We start from the raw sequence: 26,574 nt of genomic DNA, 5'->3' as shown, positions 1-26,574 counted from the left end.
TTCATTTTCTGCCTCATTCCTGGACCAGTCATGCTTTTATCAATGTCCTTTTACAGACTAAGTCTCTTCACTTTAGTACATTTCTCTCCCACACCCAACCAATTTAACATCCATGTTTATAAAAACGCAAACATGAGACTGAGGAGTCTAGAATAAATCCTCGTTTAGGTTACTGTCATACTCAGTGGTAAACATTGAAAGCTCTACTGGAATGTGCAGTTCTCTATGACACTTCTCTGTTTAACAGCTGCTAATAGAAGTAACATTAAAATTTATCACCCATGCATAACAACAGAGTACAGATTTAGGGACCACATCTCACAAAAAAACAAGTGAGCTTCAGGATGCTGCATCTTTCCCAGTGATATTTCCTGGTAATATTCTTAAGACTAAAAATTCTGTTTTAAAAGTTGGCATATTAACAACGTGAAGGTAATGATAAACACCCACCACCACAGAAAGGGTCAGCAAATTTCAAGTCAAAGCACCATACTGCCATTCCTCTCTGAACTCTCCCTGTTGTTGCTCTGAACTACTGCACATAAACCAGCCAGGTTTTCTGGTCTGTCCTGCTACATCATCCTTATGACACTTTTTCAGTTCTCCAAATATGAAACCTGGAGACTGGGAGCTAGTTTGATCCCCATTGCAAATCTGCTGCATATAGCATCAGAAGGTTCTTCCAACAACTGGCGATTGCTGGGACTAAGTACTATACCTTTTTCTCCCCCATGGCCACATTCCCTGCACTGGAGACAAGGGGGGGGGGGAAGACTTTGTGTAGTCACTAAATCAGCTCTAGATCATCTAGGGACCTTCCTGAGGGTTCCTCTGCACAGTGAGTCTGGTTATGGGTCCCATGTACCACTGGAGTAGTATGGATCTGGCTCAAGCCATGCAGCAATCCAAAAACTTTGTACTAGAGGGGCCCAACTAGATGAGTTAGGAATCAAGTTCGAATTTTACCATCACACTTAATTCCTCAAGCCCCTTGCCTGGATTTCTGTCTCAGCATTATTTAAAAAAGCAGTTGGCTTGAAAGAAAAGTGCCATATTTTAATTAATTCACTTCAATTTTACAGGTTTAGTTTTATGGCGTGCCATTGGCCCTTAATAAAACCAGCTTTAGAAAAATCCCTTGGCTGCTCTCTGCTTTGGAAATAAAGAATAACTCCCTTCTCCAATTTCTTCTCAACAATGAAAATGTTTAGAGAGATTGTTGTCTACACAGGATATGTGCAGTTAGAAACTCCTGCTTGAGATTTTGAAAGCTGTACAGGGGCATTTAGCTACCCACCATATATTAAAAATTAAGTGCTAAATTACCATGAACTGCTTTGAAAGTTTTGACTATTGAGTTTTATTTTTAGCTCTAACACCAAGTTCCTCTGTGACCTTGGGCAACTCCATCTCTCACTAACTCAGCCTTCCCAGTCTGGAAAATGAGAATGAGGAGATTGGAAACATTTAGGTACTGAAGCTTGGCAGGACCCTCGAGAGGTAGGTAAAGTACTTGATAGTCTCAGAAAAGCTTTGCCAATGAAGTGCAAAGTATTATTATTTCATAATTACTATCAGAGAGCTGATGTTCAGGACAATCTGATAATCAAGTTGGGCTTTCATTTAAAAAGTGGCAGTTCTCTTTCAACCCCAGGAAAAAGCTGTGACATTGCACGTGACAATCTACTCATTTCCCTAGGAGTCTTGTTTTACAAGTTTTCCCAGAAGCAGGGTTCAGAATGAAGCAAGGAAGTGGATTCTCTTTAAGAAACAATTCTTCTCAACTGTCAACCTCAACTCTAAATCATCAGATATTAGCAGGAAAGTCTCACCATTGACCTTGGGGAGGACATAGTACTGTGTTTTCAATAGGGAGAAGTGAAATAAATGAATTCAGGTTCTTATGAACAATCTCAAACCTTCTCCCTTTCACACCCACAAAACAAAACATTTTTTAAAGCTTTCTCCAGCTCCAATTTTAATTTATGATTCATGTTTCTGGTCTTGAAATTACTGGATTTTTCTCAATGTTAAGTCTACGTTTGTTGAGCAATTCATAATCTTAATTTTGAGCATAATTTCACTTTTCTACTACATTTTAGGCCAGATTCCAATCACAGTTGCATTGGTGTAAATAGGAAGAGAATCTGGCTTGCAGTGCCCACTTATTGTGTAATAATTCATAAGGAGAGCTTCAGGTTTCAAACACGTTATTTTGTATCCTTTCCCATTCACACACAAAATGCCCTGAAAAGCCAAGTATTTTCTGAATAAAGACAAAACAGATGTTAAGATATTCCACGTTCTATTCCTGTGCATAAAACTGCAGTAAAAGAACCTGCACTGCTGGAAAATTGTGTAAATAGGGAATATGATGTACTAAACCTCACTCCCAACATTCTGCAAATTACCATAGAATGTCTACAGTTATAAAATAAAAGAGGATTAACATCTCTACTACATTTATTGTAAAGAAATTAAACATTTTCTTATCAAAAAGGCAATGACTATTCAAAAAAATAAGGCTCAAGGAAGCAGTTATTAAAATGAGATTTATATGCTGTAAACTTTTCACAGTTCTGTCCCTGGAGTATGAAATTAGTGACTGAGAAAATATTTCACAGGAACTTAATCTTAGTGCTGTTGCAAAGGATTTGCAATTTTGGTCTCCCTGCCAAATCCTTCCTATTTGCAAGCTGCTGTAGTCATTCAGGCAAAGCAACAGATAATCATAAGTGTCTAAAGCTTTTTTACATTTATATTGAACATGGCCCCCTTTTCTTTCTACCGATGTGTATCTAATACCTAAGGAATGCCTAGGTCATATCTGAACTTGAGCTCTGGGAAAGTTTGTTATGCCTGAAGTCTAATAAAAATCTTTAATTTTTTCAAAATACAGAAAATCCTTTATGCTCTACTTACTGTAAATGTCAGAAGAGATACAGAACGCAAAACTGGGGTTAAAATATGAAATGCAAGAAGCGTGTAGGTCAGTCGTAAGCATTTTGTAGTCTCAATTCTATCTTGTGAAAGTTTATAAGATTGTACTTTAATTCAGTATTGCAATACTGGCATTTTTCATCAGTGAATTAAAAAACACGTAATTATGTTTATATTAGGGCTGTCAATTAAATGCAGTTAACTCACATGATTAACTCAAAAATTTACAAATCAGTTTTATTTGCAATACCAATTAAAATTTACTGAATATTTTGGATATTTTTCTGCATTCATATATATTGTATTCTATGTTATAATTGAAATCAAAGTGTACATTATCTTTGCTTACAAATATTTGCACTGTGAAAATGATAAAAGAAATGGTATTTTTCAGTTCACCTCATACAAACACTATGGTGCAATCTTTGTCCTGAAAGTGCAACTTACAAATGTAGATTTTTTGTTACCTGACTGCATGCAAAAACAAAATGTAAAACTTCAGAGCCTACAACTCCACTCAGTCCTACCTCTTGTTCGGCCAATCACTAAGACAAACAAGTCTGACAACATTTAAGGGCGATAATGCTGCCCTCTTCTTATTTACAATGTCACCAGAAGTCAGAACAGGCATTTGCATGGCATTTTGTAACCAACATTGCAAGATATGCTAAACATTTGCATGTCCCTTCATGCTTCGGACACCATTCTAGAGGACATGCTTCCATGCTAACGGCGCTCATTAAAAATATAAGCGTTAATTAAATTTCTGGCTGAACTCCTTAGAGCAGAATTGTATGTCTCCTGCTCTGTTTTACCCACACTCTACCGTATATTTCCTGTTACAGCAGTCTCGGATGATGACCCAGCACATGTTGTTCATTTTAAGAACACTTTCACTGCAGATTTAACAAAATGCAAGGAAGGTATCAACATGAGATTTCTAAAGGAAGCTACAGTACTCAACCCAACATTCAAGAATCTGAAGTGCTTTCCAAAATCTGAGAGGGATGAGGTGTGGAGCTTGCTTTCAGACGTCTTAAAAGAGCAACACTCCGATGTGGAAACTACAGAACCTGAACCACCAAAAGAGAAACAACCTTCTGCTGGGAGCATCCAACTCAGGTAATGAAAATGAACATGCATTGGTCTGCACTGCTTTGGATTTTTATCGAACAGAACCAGTCAGTCATCAGCATGGACGCATGTCTTCTGGAATGGTGGCTGAACCATGAAGCGACAAGTGAATCTTTAGCGCATCTGGCACATAAATATCTTGCAATGCTGGCTACAACAGTGCTACAAGAACACCTGTTCTCACTTACAGGTGACATTGTAAACAAGAAGCGGGCAGCATTATCACCTGCAAATGTAAATAAACTTGTTTGTCTGAGCGATTGGCTGAACGAGAAGTAGGACTCTGAACTTGCAGGCTCAAAAATTTTACATTATTTTATTTTTGCATGCACTTTTTTTGCACATGATTCTACATTTGTAAGTTCAACATTCATGATAAGGAGATTGCTTTACAGTACTTGTATTAGATTAATTGAAAAATACTCTCTTGTTTTTACCGTGCAAATACTCAAAAATAAAAATAAAGTAATCACTGTACCCTTTGTATTCTGTGTTATCGAGATAAATATATTTGAAAATGTAGAAAACATCCAAAAATATTTAAATAAATGGTATTCTATTGTTTAACAGTGTGATTAATTGTGATTGATTTTTTTTAATCACTTGAGAGCCTTCATTTATAGCTGTGTTGAGAGACTCTGAAGAAGGTAACATCATAGCCCCTAGGGAACATGGACAGTTAAGAATAAGTGAGAACAGCCTCAAGAGCACCGCATCCCCCAGGGAGACAAAGTTCATTCCTAAATTGGGAACATCTCAGTTAAACCGGAGAACCTTAATCTACATTCATTTGTGCCCCACTTCTCTCTCTCCTCCTCCTTCCCCTTCTACCCCAAGAATAAAATTTTATTATAACAAGAACAGAAAGAGAGACTTTACAAGTGGTAAAAGCACTAGTTACATACAAAAGTATATAGAATGCACATGCTATGCAATATTCCAAACATCTCTTTGAAGTTGTAAAAAGGACCCTATTGAACTAGAAGTAGTCTAAATAAAGAAAGGAAAAAAAATACATATAAAGGCCCAGTTTTGCTCTGTTCCACTGACTGAAGTCAATGCAGTTTTTAAAATTAGTATCTGCATGAGATCATAATACAACCTCACGTGAGCTGCATGAGTGGATTTGGATGGGTTAGTCGCTATCCTATGTCCAAATGTGGAATTTCCTTCACTTTCATATTAATTTAAAAGAAAAATTTGCATGTATTGTATTTGCCAGTACTGTGTTTCACCTGGACAGTGAGGTGTCATGATAAAGGTGACATGTGTCAGACTTTTTAAGTAACCTGCAGAAGAAAAGAAAAATCATATGATTTGTATTCAAGGATTGAAACTTTGAAAATTAGTTCTTCTGCAAAAGTTGATGCAGTCATGCTTAACATTCTTCTGTAAATATTCTGAATAAAATATTGCTTTTATATCACTCTGCTACATATTCACACATGAACAACTACTTTAGAAGAACAGTGCAGTCATGAGACATACTACAAGCAAGGAAATATATTGAGGAGATCTACACTATGAGGGAGGACATACTGATGCCTTCACTTAGAGTAATGTGCTACTCAGTGCAAGTAAGGGCATTATTAGTTGTACCCCCTATGCAGTTAAAGTTGCAAAAGAACTCAGTTTTAGGTTTTGGTTTTTGTTTAAATATAAATATTGCTATGCTGGCACAAAAGAATAACTGGACTAATGATCCTAGTCAATGGAACTACTTCAGGATCAGGCCCTAATCCTCAATTTGTACATTTGATTTCAAAGCTACAAAAAAATGTAAATAAGAACCTTTGCCACTATTCTGTTTTAATGTAGTCATAAACTTTCCCAGACATTCACATTTTGGGATGAAATTCTCAGTGCCAAGATGAGCTGTTCTGGAAAGTCAAAACAAAATCTTTTCAGTCATTTATGAGGAGATAAAAGTATAAAGATACAGAAATTGTTCCCAAGTACTTAAAACTTAGACATAATCAACCAGTTAGTTTCTTGGGTTACCACAGAAGTGCATCTTTGGGAGGAAATTTAATGCAGAAAGGGTAGTGGCCTTGCAGAACTTAAATAATAGAAAGAATTCTATTGTTTTATCTAAAATCAAAAACAGCTTGAAAGTGAGATTTACTAAGATGAGCACTGGGTAGCTCAGGAAATACTCTCTTCTTTATAGAGATATACCACTCTGTTTAAAATAAAACCAAAACCATAAATCAGACATGTAATTATGCAAGCTAACAATAAAGTTAATCAAGCCCCATGCTGCAGGGAGTAAGATTTCTGAAAACTTGTTTCATGTTTTCTTAAACTCTTTATGAAAAATCAGGTATTGACTGACCCATCAAGTCACGTACTGGCCAATGTGAATCAGGAATTTTATTTATTGCTATTTTAATTATATATTGGGTTTTTTGTTTTTTTGGGTTTTTTTGCAGCAGAGCCTTGGAGTCGCAGTCATGAAGTATTTTTTTTTTATTATAATTGGAGATATACCTATCTCCTAGAACTGGAAGGGACCTTGAAAGGTCATCAAGTCCAGCCCCCTGACTTCACTAGCAGGACCAAGTACTGATTTTTGCCCCAGATCCCTAAGTGGCCCCCTCAAGGATTGAACTCACAACCCTGGGTTTAACAGGCCAATGCTCAAGCCACTGAGCTGTCCCTCTCACCCCCGTAGGGTAATGATGGGCCAGGCATCATGCAAATACATAAGAAGCCACCAGTAACACACACTTAAGTAAAGTGACTCAATCTGTCTGTCCATTTCCTCATGTCTGAGTATTCGTGACACTATAGAACAATTTTTTAAAGCCTTCATGACCCATTGCTAACTTTAAACACTCTGCAGTGATCTCCACACGCCATCCATCCATATTCTTGCTGATCATCTCCTACGACGACCACCTTCCACAATAACATTCTCAAGGTTATTATTTCCATCCCTGTGGCTGATGTGACCAAAGTGCATACAGTTGCATCTGCCGATTTCCAACATCAGGGCCTGCTCCCCACCAATAATACTTCAAGATAGGCATTCATCTTTCTTCCATCCAGGAGATTTGCAAGAGTCTTTGCCAAGATCACATTTCATAAGCTTCACTTTTGTTCTTACCAGAAGCATTAACTTCCCATAATTCACATCCATAAACCATTTTTGAAAAATATATATTATTCACCAGTCACATCTTAATACATCTTGAGATGCCACTTTCCCCTCACATGCACTTTTTTTAAGAAAGGGAAGCCATAGCTGAGTGATCATCCCTAGTCATCTTCCAATTTCTTTAGAGCAGCCTCCTTGGTTGGATCTATATGATCCCAGACAACTGAATTCATCTACTGCCCCTACAGCTTGTCCATTACTCTTAGGTAACAGGCCTTTAACAAAGGCTAAATTGTTGTTTCATCATGAGTCTTAAGATACACAGTGCATAATTGCACTGCCTCAGGCGCTCACCAGGGACACTACAGTTGATCACAATATGGCCCTCCCTTGCTCTTGGAAGTAATTTGTACTAGCCCTTTCTGATACAGGTATCTTTGCCCTCCATATTGGCTCAGTTCTGGGGATGTGTAACAGGGGTCATAATTGTGTGCACAAAATTAGTGTATGAGATATGGTATAGTACTATGTTTTACTAATGTACCACATTTATATACATATACATATTTTATTGGTCTGTTAAACAAAATGAAAGGGCACCAAATACCAATCTCATATTGCAGGTTCTGAAGTCTATATTCCCTTTCTGACAAAAGCTCGGAATTTGGCTCTTATCTCTAAAACACTAACCAAGAGAGAAGCAATCCCTTATAAATTTATGGATAAAGGAATTACACCCTATGTAATTCAAATCTTCTCAGTCACAGTCACTCCCCCCCCCCACCCACCCAGCGGAAGGAATTGGCAGAGGTGAAATTGGCAAAGGACCCATGGAGACCACCAAGAAGTCTGAAATCCTGTTAAACCTCTAACAATACCAAAACTAACAGACCCTGACAGAATAAGCTCATAAACAGAAAAAACTAGGGACTTAGCTGTGGGGTACTGTAGCTGCCTTCATATGCAGAATTCCCTGTACTCTGACAGATGACTGACAGAAAAAAGCTCCTGTTTTCAAGATACTCCAGATGGTAAAATGGAAGAGATCAATATCTTGGGACTCCAAATTACTTTTGCAATTTATGGATTGTTATACAATTAATTTTCTAACAGAGAATATTTCAGAAACACTAAGAAAAATAAAAACTAGCTTTTTTTTCTCTCTTTTAAAACAGGAAAGCTTTGGGACATCTTTTTGTTATTTTAACTCAGGTAAGGCTTCACTGATGCTTTTACACAGTCACTGAATGTACTTCCCATATAGCGATGGTTAATAATTTTGTAGGGCCATATTGTGCTCCTTTGGCACCAACCTCCTCACCCCCAGGCCCTTGTGGGGAAATCAACAGAGAAGCTGAGCCTGGGCCCAACAAGGGTAGAGCCCTGCACAGCCCTGCTTCGGTGCAGCTAGGACTATGGAGATTATCTGAGAAACAATACACAGTCCAGTTCCAAGAATGTCCCTACACAATGTGGAACCTCTCTAAATATGAGGAATAGGATCAGACAGTTCCAGGGAATTGGGGCAAGGAATCCCAAGGCTCCAGAGCCAGTGCAGATTACCCTTGCCTCCTGGGCAACCCCCAGGATCTGTATGTTTTGGGGTCAGCCAGATGGCTCATTCTGCGTGGGGTAAAAATGCCATAGAACAAAATCTAGGAGGTGATCCTCATGGAGACTGAGAGTGGAGGGGGATATGGAGGGAGGCAATGTTGCTTTAAAAAAAATACTCCATTTCTTAAGTCTAAAAATTGACATCTCAACTGGTGTTTTACAGTTTTGCACATGAGCAGCTACAGTTCTACCCTAAACCCCGTGTCTGTGCGGCCAGCACAGAACTAAGCATTGTTATAAAAATGTTTCCACGTGCCACCGTCTGTACAGCAGCTATACCACTGCAGAATGACTGAGCACACAAGCTGCTGCTTGCACCTATTCCTGTTGTTGCCTTGGGCAAAGCAAAAATAATGGAGCATTCCGCCCCCAAAGGTAAGAATGACAAGGGATGGACAATGTGTTAATGCCATAAAGGATCAGCTCTGGGACAGCTGTGTCCCAGAGCTTCAATTTGTAACCACTAAGCGACCCACATGCTGCCAAGGTTTGGCGGGTTCAGGGAAGTGTATTATTTTCAATAGTTCCTTGACAAAAATAGGCTGAGTAAGGGGCTCATTGCAATTAGATAAGTTCATTCAGACAGCAAGATTGTTTTGAAAATTGAATGCTAAAATGTCTGGAGAAGGTGGATTTGTGTTGAAGCTAATGTTGGACAAAAAACTATTGCATGTATGCTTTACTGTACATTTCTCTGGGATCCTTAAGGAACAACCTCAAGACAGACCTAAACATTGACCTTGCAGCTAATACAGTTTGAAACAATTCTGGAAAAACTTTACAGTGAAATTTTGAAGAGTTTTGAGCCATTCTGTTTATAGCTTATCAGTCTGGATGGTAAAGTTCAGTTCCAGAACCAAACTCAAATTCCCTGAGTTCAGTGCTAGTCAATGCAGACTTAAGGATTATGTTTTGCCCATTACAGAGAGGCGATAGTTGCAAAGTTCAGCTCTAGATCCAGCCCTTTCCCAAGGTAAGTGTGTGCTTGGATCCAGACCAAATCTAATAATACAGAATTCAAGAGTGAGTTCAAGCCTTCAATTCAAAGGGTCTCAAACTTTTTAATAGTGGGGACCATGGCCTTAATAAGAAGAATGTTTCATGGACACCTCACCACCAATTAATGACAGTGCAGACCCTTCCCATTCACCACTGGAAAACATCCCTGTGCCAACTACAGCAATGTCTTATGTGGAAGTGTAGCATTAAGAGAGCATGTAAGCTCTGTTCAAGTTATTTTAATACAGTTTAGCAGCTGGAAAAAGACCCAGCACCATGTGACTAATCAGCACTCCATAGGCCATCAGCATGCACTTCACAAACCCCCAATTGCTCATAGGCCACAGTTTGAGAATTAATCACTAACATATTACAGTAATGGGTAAGCAGGAGTAAAACAGCACGGGTGCGTTCAGGAAGATCTAACAGTACTGAGCAGACAGAGGAGATGACCTGGGGAAATTTAGACAGCAACCCTTCTGAGTCAGAACTGCAGCTTTATATGGCATGTAATAACTGATGTTCTTATTCAGTTTGTACAAGAAAGGAAATAGGCCATAGGAAACTGGAGACAAATACTCCTAGCACTGGGTTTGCCAGCTGGTGCAGAGCTGGTGGAATGGTTCTACTCTGCTGCCTTGCAGACTTCAGCATAGGACTATACCTGGAGTGGGCAGGAGGTGGGCTAGAGATGGGAAGAGAGCATGGCAGACACACAAGGCACTTCAGCTACTCCTGACAGCTTATGGTCTCTAAGAGGTTGTTACCAGTCCCTAATGCTGCTCTAACTTACACTGAGGACTAGACAGTCCTAAAAACTGAGAAGTGAGAAAGGTTTCAAAGCCCCTCTCCGCCACAGAACACAGAAACAGAGCCATTCTCTTACTTGAATTTTTTACGATCTAAGTATGATGAAGGCTACAGAGAGCTGAGGATAAGCATTTCCAGCATACACATCTGGTAATTCCTGACCTCGTTCCCCTGTCTATTGTGCCTGGCACTGAGTCCATTGTCATTTCCTGAAGAAGTCAAACTGTCACATAAAGTCTTACCCAGCTAGTGCAGAATCAAATTCCCATTGCAGAGGGAGGTTATTCCTTGTTAGAGAGGCCCAACCTTTGCCAAGGTCAACATTATTATTTTATGATTATGTCAAGGTTTATTTACATATCACAACCCTTTAATGATCACACTGCATTGCCTTTGCAACCCTCTCTGCTAATATCTGCATGATTCTTGTTTAATTTCAGTTTGCAGAGGGGCAGATTCTGGGAAGCTGCCAATATTAATGTCTTGCATGTTAAGCAAACTTTGTTTCTTACATGAGAGAGACAGATCCATAATCAAGAAATAAACAAAACAAAAGTCAAGACATTTAGTCATGTAAATCAGGGTGGAGAAAAAAAAAGAAAGACAGCCCTGCACTGGCATTCTGCAACTTCTGCAGATCCGTATGGCCCATTAGCTAATTTCTATTAAAACACACAGCTCTAGAATAATAAATGCCAGTGGCACATTTCTAAAGGTTCTTCACAACTGAGGTAAACATGTCCCTGTTCCCAGGACACCAAGAGACAGAAAATTAACCAGGGGTTAACTGGGTCATTAGCTAGAGCACAATATAGGTCACTGCAGATTTAATTTAGTCTGTATTCAACCAAAGAATTAAATACAGCAACGAGTTCTCACAGCAGGGAAACAAGTAACTTATCAGCATGTTAACGTCTCTTGGATACCAGGCATCAAGCCTGTCATTATGATTCATATCCCCTTTAACTCATTTAACATTGTTCTGATGCAAAGTTGTATAGTATAAAAACCTGTGCATGCACGCGTTCACACATTCAAAAGAAATTTGTATGCAAACATGAAGATACATATATGCATTCAATACAATATGCAATATAATAAAGCATGCTGTGCACTGTGGAGTAATATATTTATGCACAGGCAATTCCTTCCTTTCACCCTCAAAACAAGCAAGAAAATAAAGGTTTTTAAAATGACATGAATGCATCATTATATTAGACAGGTCAAATAAAATAAGGATCTGCATATGTTAAGATTCTTATAGCAAACTGCACATCCTGCATTTGTATACAGTTTGTGGTATATATTTTACTTTTATGACCAAAACCAGATGATGCTACATATTTAACCAGAAAACCATTAACAGAAATTATCTATGAGCTATATAGCTGAATTGACTCCTATTGGTTTAAACATAAGTTTTACAGGTTCCTAAATGACAAATTGTGTAAGTATTGCTCCAAGATAATTTTATATATTGTAACTTTTCTTCATAAAACCAAATGTGACCAAAACTGAACAGCTGTAGAGGGAAGAGTCCAATACCAAACCTTACAAATACTCAAGGAATCAACAGAATTAATTGAACTGAACTGTTATAATTGGTATCTTACCAATGGTTTCAGTTTATATTTCATTTCAATAAAAAAAATGAACTAAAGATGGAGACTCAGAGAGCAAAACAAAAAAATTACATTAGCTGTAACACCATACACCCAAATAAAAAGCAAGCTTTCTGGAACATCTAATTAAAAGGGACTGTCAACTCAAAGTCTGACTCATTTTGTAATTGACTAAACAGTTTCGGGTACTACACATCTTAGTCCCCATGCCAATCTGTCGTATTTTCCTATTTCTTAGAAGTGCTTGTCTCTTCGCTCTGATTAAAAGACCCACACCAAACAGAGAAAATAAACTCATAAGGGACTAAAGAGTAAAAAGGAACTATATCAAGAGCGCTATTAAACACATAAAGTAAACAAACTGAACAAAATAGACAGAGCAGAAGGAAAAAATGTAACTTACATTAACGTAACAGGCAAAACTTCCTCAGAGGCAGAGCAAGATTTAAGTTTACTGTCCCTTTAACTAGTTTGTTTTAAAAAACCACAAGCAGGTATTGAGCTAGAAACAATGACAAATTCTTACTCAACATTCTAATCCCCAAAACTAGATAGAAGAGACCCCATTATTAATAAGCCAGTATGTTGGCTAAAGAACTAAGCATCTGGCAAATTGCCCTAGTTCAGCAGCATGTGTACTGTATTTGTATGGAAGCCAGCGGCTAGCTAGACTCTAGCTCAGTGGTTCTCAAACTATTGATACACTGTGGGCCACAACATATTACATGGGCAGCAGGTTGAAAACCACAGAGCCCCCTCTCCTGCCCCCGCTAAAACCTCCTGTAGACCCCTATGCCTAGCACCTCCCACCCAGAGACCTCTCCACTGAGCAGGGCCAGGAGCAGAGCCCCATGTAAAACCTGGGGGGGTGCTGCAGCACCTCTGTACAGCCCTAGTTCCTGCACCTATGCTGCCCAGAGCCCCCCCCCCCCCCCCGCACTCACCAGCCTGCTGCTGGCAGGAACACTCCAGCAGGGCTGCCTACCCTCTGCCAGATCAGAGTGGTAAATTTTGAATTTTACAGCTGTGTGCTAATTGGGCTATGGGCCATCAGTCTTTCTGATTCAACACAGATCTCAGGACTCTTGGCAAGATCATTTCTAAAACATAAGGTGGAGTATCCTCAGATGATCTCTCTCATCTCTCTTCCTCCATAGACCCCACAAGCTTGTCCTTACTCTGGATGACAACATTGCCACCTAGAGGCATTGGAGCTAATTCACCTTGAGCCCCAGGAAAATAGAAGTGCTCAGACTTTGAACATTTCCTCTTCTGTACCCCTGCTTCTTGAGAGGATTCCTTTCGGAGGAGGTAAAAATCAGATTAGAAATCCTGGTCTCACTTTTGGCCATGCCCTTTCCTATGCTGTTGGATGAGGGAAAGCTATCCCCATCATACACACACAGTTAACACAATCTGTGCAAGGTGAGTAACAGTTATGAAAACGAAGTACACTATGCACTACCCCTTTCACAGAGCATTGTCCAGGACAGCTCCTCCGTGTTGCAGCTTGTCCAGAATGCTGCTGGACATTTCCCATTGCTCTGAGCCTCTACAATCCCCATAATTCACCTACCCTGTGGTCTTCACGTTGCCTGCATATAGAATGGCAGATTAAAAACTTATCATGCCAATTCAGAGTCCAATCTCTTACTGATGTAGGCCATGTCCAGATCTTCTGACCATCACCTTCTGCATATCTCACCATTGTGCCTCCAGTAGCCTGGTGAATGACCTCAATCCTCCACTAATATGGGCCCTATGGCAGAAGACTAGCTCCATACATCAAGATCCACTGTGATCTTCCATCACTTGCATTCTGCAATAAGTAATGATTCTAAAAATGTATTCTTAGTTCTCAAACTGCCATGTAGATTTCTTCTGTTGGCCCAAATCTTGCAGACTGCTGGGTTCCTCTTGCAAGTTGCTTAGTGAGGCATCTCAACTAACACCCACTACAATCAGCAGGAACAGCTTACAGGAAGAGTTTGGCACTTTTCAGGACTGGACCATGTGTCACTGCTCTCCGCTACAAACACTTTTTCTGTATTCTTCCAATGAGCCATGAATAGAGTTTCTTGGACTATGTAATAATATGGGTGGTTGGTTGTTTTTTTTAAAGTTGCCCTCTAAACACCAATATAAAATAAAGAACTGCAGAATTGCAGTTAAAGCTAAATTGAATTAGAAAGTCCAACCTCCAAGCCCACACAACCCACACGTATAAATTACCAGCTTTTCAGGCCAACCAACCAGTACAGTTGTAATAGAAGTAACTATACACAGCAATTCTGAAAAGCAGCATGCAACTAGTGGGGATAGAAACTAGGGGTAGAAAATGGTCGTAGTTAAATATCAGGGAGAAGGGTCCATTTCATCTGAAATGCCTGCAGGAATTTTGTAGGGATTAAGGTTTCCTTTTTCAGTACCTTCGCTCTTTACAGAATTATGTTACATATGGAAATATCTATTAGCGTTACTGACGGTCTTCTTAGTACACCACAGTAAGACACTGTATTGTTCTGTCCCTCCCTGACTGGATGTATTCTTTGTCCTTCTGTAAAGCTGACTGTGCTGTATTGACCAGCCAAAAGAAATAAATTCTTGCTCTGCGAGCACAAGCTTTAGCAAATGGTATACATTTCTTAAAAGCAGACTAGTACTGATATCATGTTGGTGTCAGTTCCCCCCCCCCAAATATTATTTGTTTAGCTGAGACCCAGTAAATAATGCTTTAAATACATGAACAGAATGATTTGATTGCCATTTAAACCACTGATAGAAAAAATAAGTAATTAATGATTTAGGCATTTTTCCTACCTTAGTATTGTTAAAATATGTTCAGGTGCATGCACTCAGTGACAACACTTGAATTCCTCAGATTAGAGATTAATAATGTCTCACACACATTGATGAATGCATGATTCATAAGGGGCACAAATGGCAGGTTCTATTTAAAGCTTTCCTGTGGTCATGAATAGAACAGTAAGCTGTACACACTGGAAGACAAAAACTGAAGGTGCAATTTGTTAAGAAAAAAATTACATGTGCATCAGATTTCTCAGTGGGTTGTTTTTTTTCTGTATAGCAAAATTTCTGCACACCCTATTTATCAAGGGACACACAGCGTCACTGGAGAGCAGGGGACCAAGGTATGCACCAGCATTAACGATCAGCAATAGCAGTCACAATGTTACAATTAAAGATTTCAGTGTAGCCAAATCTTAGAATAGTTGATACTTTTCTTAAAACTCCAACTCCTGGGGTCAAGTTATGTGAGAATCTGAACATATATAACAAGACTTTTTCTCCCCAACACATGGGCTAGAAAATTATTTAAAATTAAATAGGTATATATACACATGCACACAATTTTAAACAACATGGTTGTGGAGGAAAAAAAAGCTTGAAAATGTGAAACCTAAAGGCTCAAAGATCAGAGGTAAATAAAAAGCACCCCATTCATTTTCAGAAGTCTCAGTTTTTAAGCCAAAAAAATGAATGGAGGAGGTGACTCCTGGTTGTTTTAAATGTGTGGGTATGGCAATACTGTGTTTTTGCTTCAGCCTGGTACACTGAATTAAAGATTTGAAAATTGGACTAAATAGGATACACAAAATTGACACTGCCATTTTAAGATTCCATTAAACAATTTTTTAAAATTCACCTACAGTTACTTTCCCCACCAAGATTATTCTTTAAATATAACCTAATTTGAATGCTAAATTTTCCTGGACAGAAATAAGACTCATCCCATCTGTGGTTAGAAGCGGGAGCCAGAGTTGTCCTGAATCACTTCTTGCAATACTACAGAGCAGTAATGAGCTCAGAGCCTTGTTTCAAGCTCATCTATGTTTTCTTGTGATGACACTCACATCAAAACTCCAATGCAGAAACTAAAACACTTCTAGTTCTTAGTTACATTCTGCACTAGCCTTTAGAGGGAGAGATGTTCATTCTTCCCTTCTTACCATATGAAGATTCAGACACCTTGGTAGAAAGGATGAAGTGGTGCCTAGAGCAGAATATGTATAAACAAAGCATGTAAAACCATCGGCACTGCCACCAGCTGAATCTTCCCCAAACACATTAGAATATACTACAATAGTTTCCCCATCTTGTGTTTTAAATTCATCTGCTGTTTTCTGAAAGCGGTTTCATTGTCTAACATGTGCAGTCTGAAGTAACACTTGGATTAACTTGAAATCTGCTCTCATATTTGGTCACCTAAATCATATTGAATTGCCATTACCGCACATTGCTTTGGAAAGATTATCTGTTGATTACTACCATTGATTTAGTCAACATCTACCATTAAGTTGGTCTACATACTACAGTTTGTTTCAAGGAAAATCCATTAATAATCTTGAGCGTCAGTCACTATGAATACTCCACAAATCATAGAAATAATAGGCCTGGAAGTTATGTAATCCATGCCCTACTCTCTCTGTGCAGCAAAAGTATCTCTACCATTACCAACAAATGCTTCCTATGACCCCAAATTAAGCAATTACTCTACTGCCAATTTGAAAATTGATTCTGAATCCCTTGTCATTCTTCAAAATTAAAAGAAATTCTAAGTAAACAAAATTTCTTGTTTCTTTGCAAACTGATTAACTTTTGACTTAACATTGCTGCCTAAAGAAAACAATTTCTCCTCTTCCTCTTTGTGACATTCGTGTTTTTCTGCACCACAGTCATCTTTCTCTAATGGCATCAGGTTTCTTCCCCTGCTGTACCTATTACTAATTTCTCATATTTCAAATGAAGTCCAGTTAAAGCCAGCAAATTGGCCACATAAAAATAGCACCTACCTACATCAACACATCAGCTCCCACAGTGTATTCTGAGTCATAGATGCTGACATTACAGGTAAAAACAAGTTTTTGATTTTTGTTTTTAACCACTTGCTACCACTGTAGAACTAGAGGATATCCAGAATAAATTGGGATTCTCTTTTGGCCCATGGCCAAATCCTATCCTCAGTGGAATTACTGAACTGACAGCATTTGAAATGGTATCATTGAAATCAAGACTAGATGTCCTTCTGGAAGATACCCTTTATTTAGACAAGTTATGCTTTACTCAAACAAGTTATTAGGTTTAATATAGGAGTAAGTGGATGAAATGTAATGGCTTGTAATACCAAAAGTCAGACCAGATGATCTAATGGTCCCTTTTGGTCTTAACCTCTATGCAATCCATGAAAGACAATGAACATGGAAAACCCCTGGGGGTGGGGGGTGTCACACACAGAATGGTACAGAGGCAGTAAAGGAAGATAAGGGATCAAATACATCCTCTTTTGATGAACAACAGCTTGTTGTGAAGGGGAGTAAACTCACTACTAGATAAGTATTTTCCTCATCTTCAGTGGTTCCGATTATAATTTTACCTTTGAATTTCCTAGCCAGTCCACCTTGGAGTGAACTAATACCAGAAATAAGCAAAATATGACAAGTTATTTGCCATGGAGTACGTACAGCAGACATACGTTTTCCTTTGCAACAATAGGCCATTGTAGGCCAAATGTTGATATCAGTGTCATGGGGTGTTTTGACATCATCTTGAATATGATCAAATTTTGGCCCAAGGTGAACCTAACATGCATACTGAAAGAGCCCAGAAACACAGAACATTTTGAAGCCACTGCTGGTCATGGTCATTATATGGCAAATAAAAACAACTGGTAGTGTAGTTTACAGCCAGTAGAACGTACAATACAGCCAACTCCACCATCTTTAGTGAAACATTTTAGCATGAATGGGTAGCTTTTCCTGTCTTGGCTGAATAGCCACAGAATAAGTAATGTTATAGCTAATTTACTGGCTTTTTGTCATTCCTTGGCGTGCCATTCTGTGGCAAAGTTGGCAAGCTTAACAATGAAAGACAAAAATTGCTACAAAAGATCAAAGCTGAGCGAAGAGGTTTAAACACAATTCAAAGCCCAAATGTTAATGTTTCAGATGAACTTGCAGTGAACCACGTTGCGTGTGAAATTTCGATTGTCCCAAAAAACTGCAGAGTCTACATTTCTACACTAAAAATACCATCCCATTCACTGATTTAACTAAAACATGGTTACTAAAATGTCTAATGATTAAGTTCGATGTAAGAGATAATGGGTCAAATTTATATAAATGGACACAACTTAGTGGAATCCCATTTAAAACACACCTGAAGTTAGTCCAGTTCACCGTAGGGCAATATCAACTCTCAAACAATTGCTGGCATCTTTTCCAAACATGTAGATTTTAAACTTTGACAGCTTTTGTATAAGGAAAACTTAGGAGGATTATCCCAAAATATAAAGGCAACACTGATAGAAACTCTTGTACTTTACTACAAACAATTCCTTTTCTTAAGATTACTGTAAGTGAAATTATAACTCTTGCCAAGATTCGTCAGAAGAAAGTGAATCTGGGACCAAAAGCTCATGCAACTAAGGGAGTAACTCCTTTAGCTGTTAGCCAGTAGGAGGCTCTTACCCTCTAAGCAGGGAAAATATTGCACTTAGCCGTTGTTTTACAGTAACAAAGGATATACTCTAATTTATGGACAGGAGGTTTCAAATCCAATTTAAACAAAAACATGACTTCTCGTTCATTTTACTTTTAACTTATGTAAAAAGATAATTCATATGATTGACCCCTTCATTAGAAGCAGACTTCTATAGCCAGTCAGAACAGTGAAATGCTGGATTACACAACAAAATTATTCTCAGAAGCTGACAGACGCTCAGCCATTGCATCATAATTGGCTAGGATTTAATAAGCTTATTTTACACAATACAAACGAGCTCAGGGGAGACAGAGCTCTCCCCCCTGGCTACAAAGAAAAAAGGGGAAACCGAAAATCTAAAACCTGGTAGACTGTCTCTCTCAAACATGCTCTTACAAAAAAGCAGGTTCCTTCTAGTTTCCAAATACGTTGGTTTCAGCATGTAGGATCTGCCAGTTATAGAGGAAGACATTAGCATCTGAATTTGGATATTTCACTGGCTACAAGCTTGTCTAAAGACCACCATTCTCCAGGTTTTCGGTCAGGACTCTTTTCTCCTAGGAATTGTTCATCAGGAATTTGAAAAGATATGGCACACTGGTCACAGAAAACAATAGGGGGCTAATTCTCCACTGCTAATTATATGTGTACAAAATGGGTGTAAAATACCCTTTATGCAACAACAGAAGTGGTGAAAAGCAAAGTTCTATACTTTAAATTCTTCCACTTTTAAGATGCTACGGTCTTCTTAAGGCCAGCTAGGGAATTTTAAAACTGTGATCCTTGTCTATGATCCCTTTACTTCTTAATCTATTACATTCAATTATTTCTGAAACATTTTTGCTGCTATCACTGATGAAATACTTTGAGTGCATTTGTTTTTAAAAGACTGCCAGAGGTATCTGTGTTTAAATGGTTTTTAATAGAAGCAAACCTGAGAATACATTCAGTGTGAAACAAGGGCTTTGAATCAGGCACTCTTTTCATTTAATTAAGAAATTTTATATATTTTACCAAGTTACTTAAAATGTTATGTACACAATAAGAGGATATTCAATTCCAGGAACATACATCACAGCTATTTGTACAGCTGAATATCTAGTTTAAAAAGATAAAGCAGATAACATGTCTAAATAGGCACCAATGCTTTTAAAACAGTACAAAATCTTTCAAGTGGAAAAAAAATCAAGGGCTGGATCATGCTATAAAGAAAATGAAAATCAGAACATGCACATCAGATTGTGAAATAATGGAATTTGCTCTTGGGGGCTTCAGTTTAAGAAACAGGGGCCTGATTCAAGCTTATTCAATGGAAGCCCTCTTATTGAATTACTGGGCTTTGCATCAGGTTTCTCACACACACACTCTCTCTCTAATCCCACAGAAGCCCCACTTGGCTATTTTGGGCCACTGATGAGGAAGGGGGCTGGGCAGAGAGACAGTGGTCCTGAGTGTCACCTCAACCTCTTTGAACTTGTAAGTAATATTGACTAAATAAGTCTCACTGCCCTCTCTTGGGAGGTGAGTAATTACTCCTGTGACACTATGTCCCATATTCTTCATAGAAATATTGTTATATGATTATAGCATATCTAAGATGTATTTTATGCAAGATGGGGCTTGTGAGATATCATTGGAAAGGTTATGATTTACTGAATATGATTATCCTATTTGTATGCATGTATCATTTTTGTATCTCAAGTTAGGAATATTGACTATTCATCTGTACTACAAAAGTGTTTGCACCTGAAGAACACCCACCAGACAAAATGCAACCAGTCTGGCTGGTTAGCTGGGGACAAATCAATGAACCCATTAAGGAGAACATTACGTCTTTGAAGATGCTAATCTTTCACCTTTCTGGGATGCTATGAACCAGGGGTCTCAAACATGTGGCCCGTGTTTCCTGCAGCCCACCAAGCGGCCCGCCCCCGCCCCCCAGGCCTACCTCCAGGCCAGGGGTGGGCAAACTACAGTGGTAGGATTGCCCCCCTCGAGCCCCGCGCCATTCCCTAATTGGCTGGCATCACACCCCTGTGGCTGAGGGGGGAAGAAGAGGGTTCATCCATGTGCTGCCCCCCCCCCCGCAGCTCCCATTGGCTGGGAGCAGGGAACTGCGGCCAATGGGAGCTTTGGAGGAGGTACCTGGAGGCGCAGCAAGCAGAGCTCTGCATCCCTCTTCCCCAGGGGCTGCAGGGATATGGTTCCAGCTACTTCCGGGAGTGGGAGCCTGCCCTAGCCCCAGTGTGCGCTGCTGCCACCCCAGAGCCCGAAGCTCTCCTGCACACACACTCCCTGCCCTGAGCCCCTCTGCCTGCACCCCACACCCCTGCCCTGAGCTCCCTGCCTGCACCCCACACCCCTCCTGCACCTCAAATCCCCCTGCCCAAACCCCAACCCCGATGCACCCAAACCCCCTGGCCTGAGCCCCCTGCCTGCACCCAAACCCCTTGCTGCACCTCAACTCCTTGCCCTGAGCCCCCGCCACATCCCTCATGCACCCCCTGGGGGCAGGGAAGGAGTGGGAATAGGCAGAGCCTCATGGAAGGGGGGAGTGGGGGCAGGGCCAGGGCCAGGGCCAGGGCCAGAGCCAGCAACGGGGAGGGTGTCAGTGATGTGGCCCTCAGGCCAATGAACTGGCCCTCACGGTCATTTGAGTTTGAGACACCTGCTATAAATGGCCTTTGACTCATGGCTGCTTTGACACTGCAGGGTCATGTGATCATGTCACCTAGTACTGGACTCCATGATAGAATGCCAGTATTTTTCCACTGAGGGGAGTTGGAATCACACTGAAAGACAAAGGATTCCCGCCATATGTAAAAATTCTGTTTAAGGCCAGGCAGTGAGGTAATCAGAGTTCATTCTTCACTGAATTCCCACCCAGGATGATTGCTGGAAACATCTAAGAAACAAAGACAAAGCAGGGAGAAGGACTGAGCCCAAGCTGGGAAGGTGCCCGGCCTGTGAAAAAAAAATACCTGGAGTTTTAAGCTGCAAGCAAGAGCAGCGTGCCTTCAAGAAACTCTGTAATCTGCCTAAAACAACATTTAGGGTGAGAAATTACTACCTGTAACCAGTTTCTTTAGTATTAAGCTTAACTTGCGTGTTTGTTTCATTTGCTGGATAATCTGCTTTGATCTGTTCACTAAACCCTATAATCACTTAAAATCTATTTTTTGTAGTTAATAAACTTGTTTTTGTTTTCTCTAAAACTAGTTTGTGGAATTCATAACTGGGGGGCAAAAATCTGCGCATATCTTCCTCCACACTGAGGGAGGGGGCCAATTTTATGAGCTTATACTGTACAGTTCTCTGTGCAGTACAAGATAATACAATTGTGGGTTTACACTCCCATGCAGAGCTGATCTTGGTGTCTGTGTCTTTCTGCAGCTGGGTGTGTCCTTACTTGTGTGTGCGCATGAGAAGGGGCTTGAGGGCCTGGCTCAGCAGGACAGTGTAAGGAAGCCCAGGCTGGTGGAACAGGAGGGCTCAGTGGTACCCCAGTATAGCAGGTGGCATCCCAGAGCAGGGGAAAACCCGTCACAATTCCTATTTTAAAGATGAGGAAAGGAAAATATAGAAATTAAAGCCAACATTTTCAAATAGGTGTGCTTAAGTTCAGCACCTACAACCACATTTAGGCACCTAAATAAATGGTGCAATTTTTAGAGGTGCCAGGCACCCAGCAGCAACCAGTGAACTCAGAAGATTTCATTGAAGATTACTGCCATTTTTCCCCTCTGAAAACCCAAAGAGCTTTTGTGATATTTATCCTAGTTGCAACCTTTTAGTTAACTGCTCTATTGGACCTTCCAATTGTAGCATCCAACTTTCAGCAGTGAAAAAAAATTATGAGGAGTAGATCCTTAGGTGCACCAGGAAAACATTTGGGGAAGGAACAGGATGGGTGGTGCTTTTATGCCACCTTTCATCTACCGGATCCTAGGACTGTTGGGGCCAAATTGACCCCCATGCAAGGAAGAGCAGCCTTAAGCTCCATCAAGGATCTTTCTATCAGTCTGCATCACCAGAGCACATTGCACACTGGCCCCATCCCATAGACACCCCAGTCTATTCCAGACCACCACCAAGGTTGGATTGCCAGTGAGGGGAAAGGGAAAGGAAGAGAGGTGTTAGGTTAGCTATGCCAGCCCTATGCTAGGGCTATTTCTATATTAGGGGACTCCTTACCTGCTGCCTTAAGTTAACACAGGAGTTGCAGAAATAGGACAAAGAAGAGCAGAGGATCTGGCCCAGAGGTAATTATTTTAGAAATATTTAAACACTAGAATCCCCCCAAAAATTAGGTGCCTGTCTCTTCTCATTCCATAAAGTTCTGCTTCTGGCAATGAACACCCCCAGGACAAGTCTTAATTAAAATACCAGTGACAGGAAGAATTACAAGAGAGGAACATGTGACTATTCATCATACAAAGCTTAAAAGCATAGGGAAGTGGAGACTTCCACTTTAGAAGTTTCAGATCCAAATTTTCCAAGCTCACAAGTTGCACCTGCATTTTCAGAAAACCAGCCTCCCAGCAAATCATGTAGTTAACTACTATTAGAATGTAGGCAGCTAACTGCCAATGGGTGAAATTTAGTTCTTATATTATGGGAACAAATAAATAAACTTTTCCTTATTAATTTTCTCCGCAACACATGATTTTATACACCTCTATCATATCCCCCCCTTAGTCTCCTCTTTTCCAAGCTGAAAAGTCCTAGCCTCTTTAATCTCTCCTCCTATGGGACCCATTCCAAACCCCTAATCATTTTAGTTGCCCTTCTCCGGACCCTGTCTAATGCCACTCTATCTTTGAGATGAGGAGACCACATCTCTATGCAGTATTCAGGATGTGGGCATACCATGGATTTATATAAGGGCAATAAGATTTTCTCCATCTTATTCTCTATCCCTTTTTTAATGATTCTTAACATCCTGTTTGCTTTTTTGACTGCTGCTGTACACTGCATGGACTTTTTCAGAGAATTATCCATGACGACTCCAAGATCTTTCTTGATTAGTTTTAGCTGAATTAGCCCTCATCATATTGTATGTATAGTTGGGGTTATTTTTTCAAATTTGCATTACTTCACATTTATCCATATTAAAATTTCATTTGCCATTTTGTTGTCCAAATCACTTAGTTTTGTGAGATCTTTTTGAAGTTCTTCACAATCTGATTTGGTCTTAACTATCTTGAGCAGTTCAGTATCACCTCACTATTTACCACTTTCTCCAGATCATTTATGAATAAATTGATTAGGGCTGGTCCTAGGACTGACCCTTTGGGAAACACCACTAGTTACTGCTCTTCATTCTGAAAATTTACCATTTATTTCCAACCATTGTTCCCTGTCTTAACTAGTTCTCAATCCATGAAAGGATCTTCCCTCTTATCCCATGACAATTTAATTTACGTAAAAGCCTTTGTGAGGGACCTTGTCAAAGGCTTTCTGAAAATTTAAGTACACGATGCCCACTGGATCCCCCTTGTCCACATGTTTGCTGGCCCCTTCAAAGAACTCCAATAGATTAGTAAGACATGATTTCCCTTTACAGAAGCCATGCTGACTTTTGTCCAACAATTTATATTCTTCTATGTGTTTCTTTACTATTGTTTCAACTAATTTGCCCTGTACTGATGTTAGACTTACCAGTCTATAATTGCCAGGATCACCTCTAGAACCCTTTTTAAGTATTGGTGTTACATTAGCTATCTTCCAGTCAATGGGTACAGGAGTTGATTTAAAGGACAGGTTACAAAATATAGTTAATAGTTCTGCAATTTCACATTCGAGTTTTTTCAGAACTTTTTGGTGAATGCCATCTGGTCCCAGTGACTTGTTACTGTTGAGTTTATCAATTAATTCCAAAGCCTCCTCTAAGGCACTTCGATCTGTGACTATTCCTCAGATTTGTCACCTACAAAGGAAAGCTCAGGTTTGGGAATCTCCCCAATATCATCAGCTGTGAAGACTGAAGCAAAGAATTCATTTAGTTTCTCTGCAATAACTTTATCGTCTTTAAGCGCTCCTTTTGTATCTCGATCATCCAGGGGCCCCACTGGTTGTTTAGCAGGCTTCCAGCTTCTGATGTACTTAAACATTTTATTAGCCAAAAACTCACAAGGTATCTGTTCTTTAAACTCCTTTTTGGCTTTTCTTATTACATTTTTACACTTAATTTAGCAGTGTTTATGTTCCTTTAGATTTACCTAGGATTTGACTCACCTGTTTAAAAGATGCCTTTTTATCTCTCACTACTTCTTTTACATGGTTGTTAAGCCACGGTGGCTCTTTTTTAGTTCTTTTATTATGTTTTTTAATTTGGGGTATACATTCAAGTTGGGCCTCCGTTATGGTGTTTTTGAAAAGTATCCATGCAGCTTGCAGGGATTTCACTCTAGTCACTGTACCTTTTAAGTTCTATTTGTAGAATTACAACTTCTGCCTTATTACTTTAAAAAAAAAAATCTGAACTATCAATGTTTCTCTCTTTTGCACTTTGAGTTTTAGACATTGATATTTTTGGTTTTTAGACATTGATATTTTTGGTTTTCTGTCACAATTTTCAAGATGCAAGATTTTTTTTAAAAATCACAAGCTGGGGATAGTAAGTCACCTGGTGCTCTGTTTCCTTTATTCTACTATTTTCCCTGTCTAAAAAGACATTAGCACTGTTCTGTAGTTTTTAAAATCAATTTAATTTTAAAGGTAATCTCCAAGTGAAAGTGAATAGCAGGATGCTATAAACAAGTGCTATGTGCAGTGAGCCATATTCAGAACATTAAAAGCAAAGCACTCTGAGCATGTTCAGTTAAACCTAACAGGGACTATCTGCACTTAAAAACTCTTCTGTATTAGTCAGCATGAACTACTTCCTTTTCAGTTCTGGACCATTGACCATTTGCAAAGTTGAGTAGTTCTTTCTAAAGACCCAAGATATAAGAATTTGTACAAAAAGGAGGGGGAAGGAACCAAATATCACTTTGCTCAGTACCTAGGAACTGTTACAGGGCATTCACTTTGCACCTTTGACAGACTAAACACAAACCTCTCCAGGGACAGGACTGTTCAACAGAGATAGGGCTTAGAATAGCAAGGTGGTGTAATTTAGCACCAACTCACAAACTAATTGTAAAGAAACTACAGAACAATATCTTCAGGCACAGCTGTAGGGTAGCTACAGATTCTGAGATGCAATTTTACTAAGAAAATCCGAATATCAATTTGGATTCTTGTGACTGGCTATCCAAGGCTGGGTGAAAATAGCATTATACATCAGCCCCAAAATAATCAAGCCTGTACAATATGGTCTTATAAAAGATTCTATCTAGTATTGATGTTATTTTTAATCTATAAATAAAAACACATTATGTTTGCAAATATGGTGAATATCATTGTTCTCATTTTTAAGATACATCACAGAGATTTTAAGTGATATATTGACAGCCACGTCTCACAATTTAATGGCAAACCAAGGAATAGAACATAGGATGAAATCCTCACCCAGATTATGTTAATAGGAGCTTTTCTATCGACTTTGATGGGGCGCAGATTTCACCCAAAGTCTCCTAACTCCCAATCCAGTGCTCTATTCATTGGATTACACCACCTTGCTAATCTAGCAAATGCTAAAATATATACATACATCTCCATATCCATCACCATTCCTTGGAAAACAGGAAAGCACATTATACAATTTTCCTCTTCAGCCCAGTAATGCACAAAGAAACAGGTACTGTTATATCATATTCCCACATTTAAAGGCCACTGACACAAACTACCATCTGAATTGTAAGGAAAAAAAAGTCACCCGAACACAACTCACTTAACAAAAATTAAAGA

General features: G+C 39.4%; 1 protein-coding gene across 2 annotated transcripts in view; it reads right to left on the bottom strand.

Moving 5' to 3' along the window:
* Positions 1-26,574, bottom strand: part of SULF2 (sulfatase 2) — a 255,156-nt gene that overhangs the window by 212,174 nt on the left and 16,408 nt on the right. The window lies entirely within an intron of this gene.

The sequence above is a fragment of the Gopherus evgoodei genome, chromosome 14, assembly GCF_007399415.2.
Source record: "Gopherus evgoodei ecotype Sinaloan lineage chromosome 14, rGopEvg1_v1.p, whole genome shotgun sequence".
Lineage (NCBI taxonomy): Eukaryota > Metazoa > Chordata > Testudines > Testudinidae > Gopherus > Gopherus evgoodei.
The sequence above is the reverse complement of the archived record's forward strand: the minus strand, read 5'-3'. Positions and strand labels throughout refer to the sequence as shown.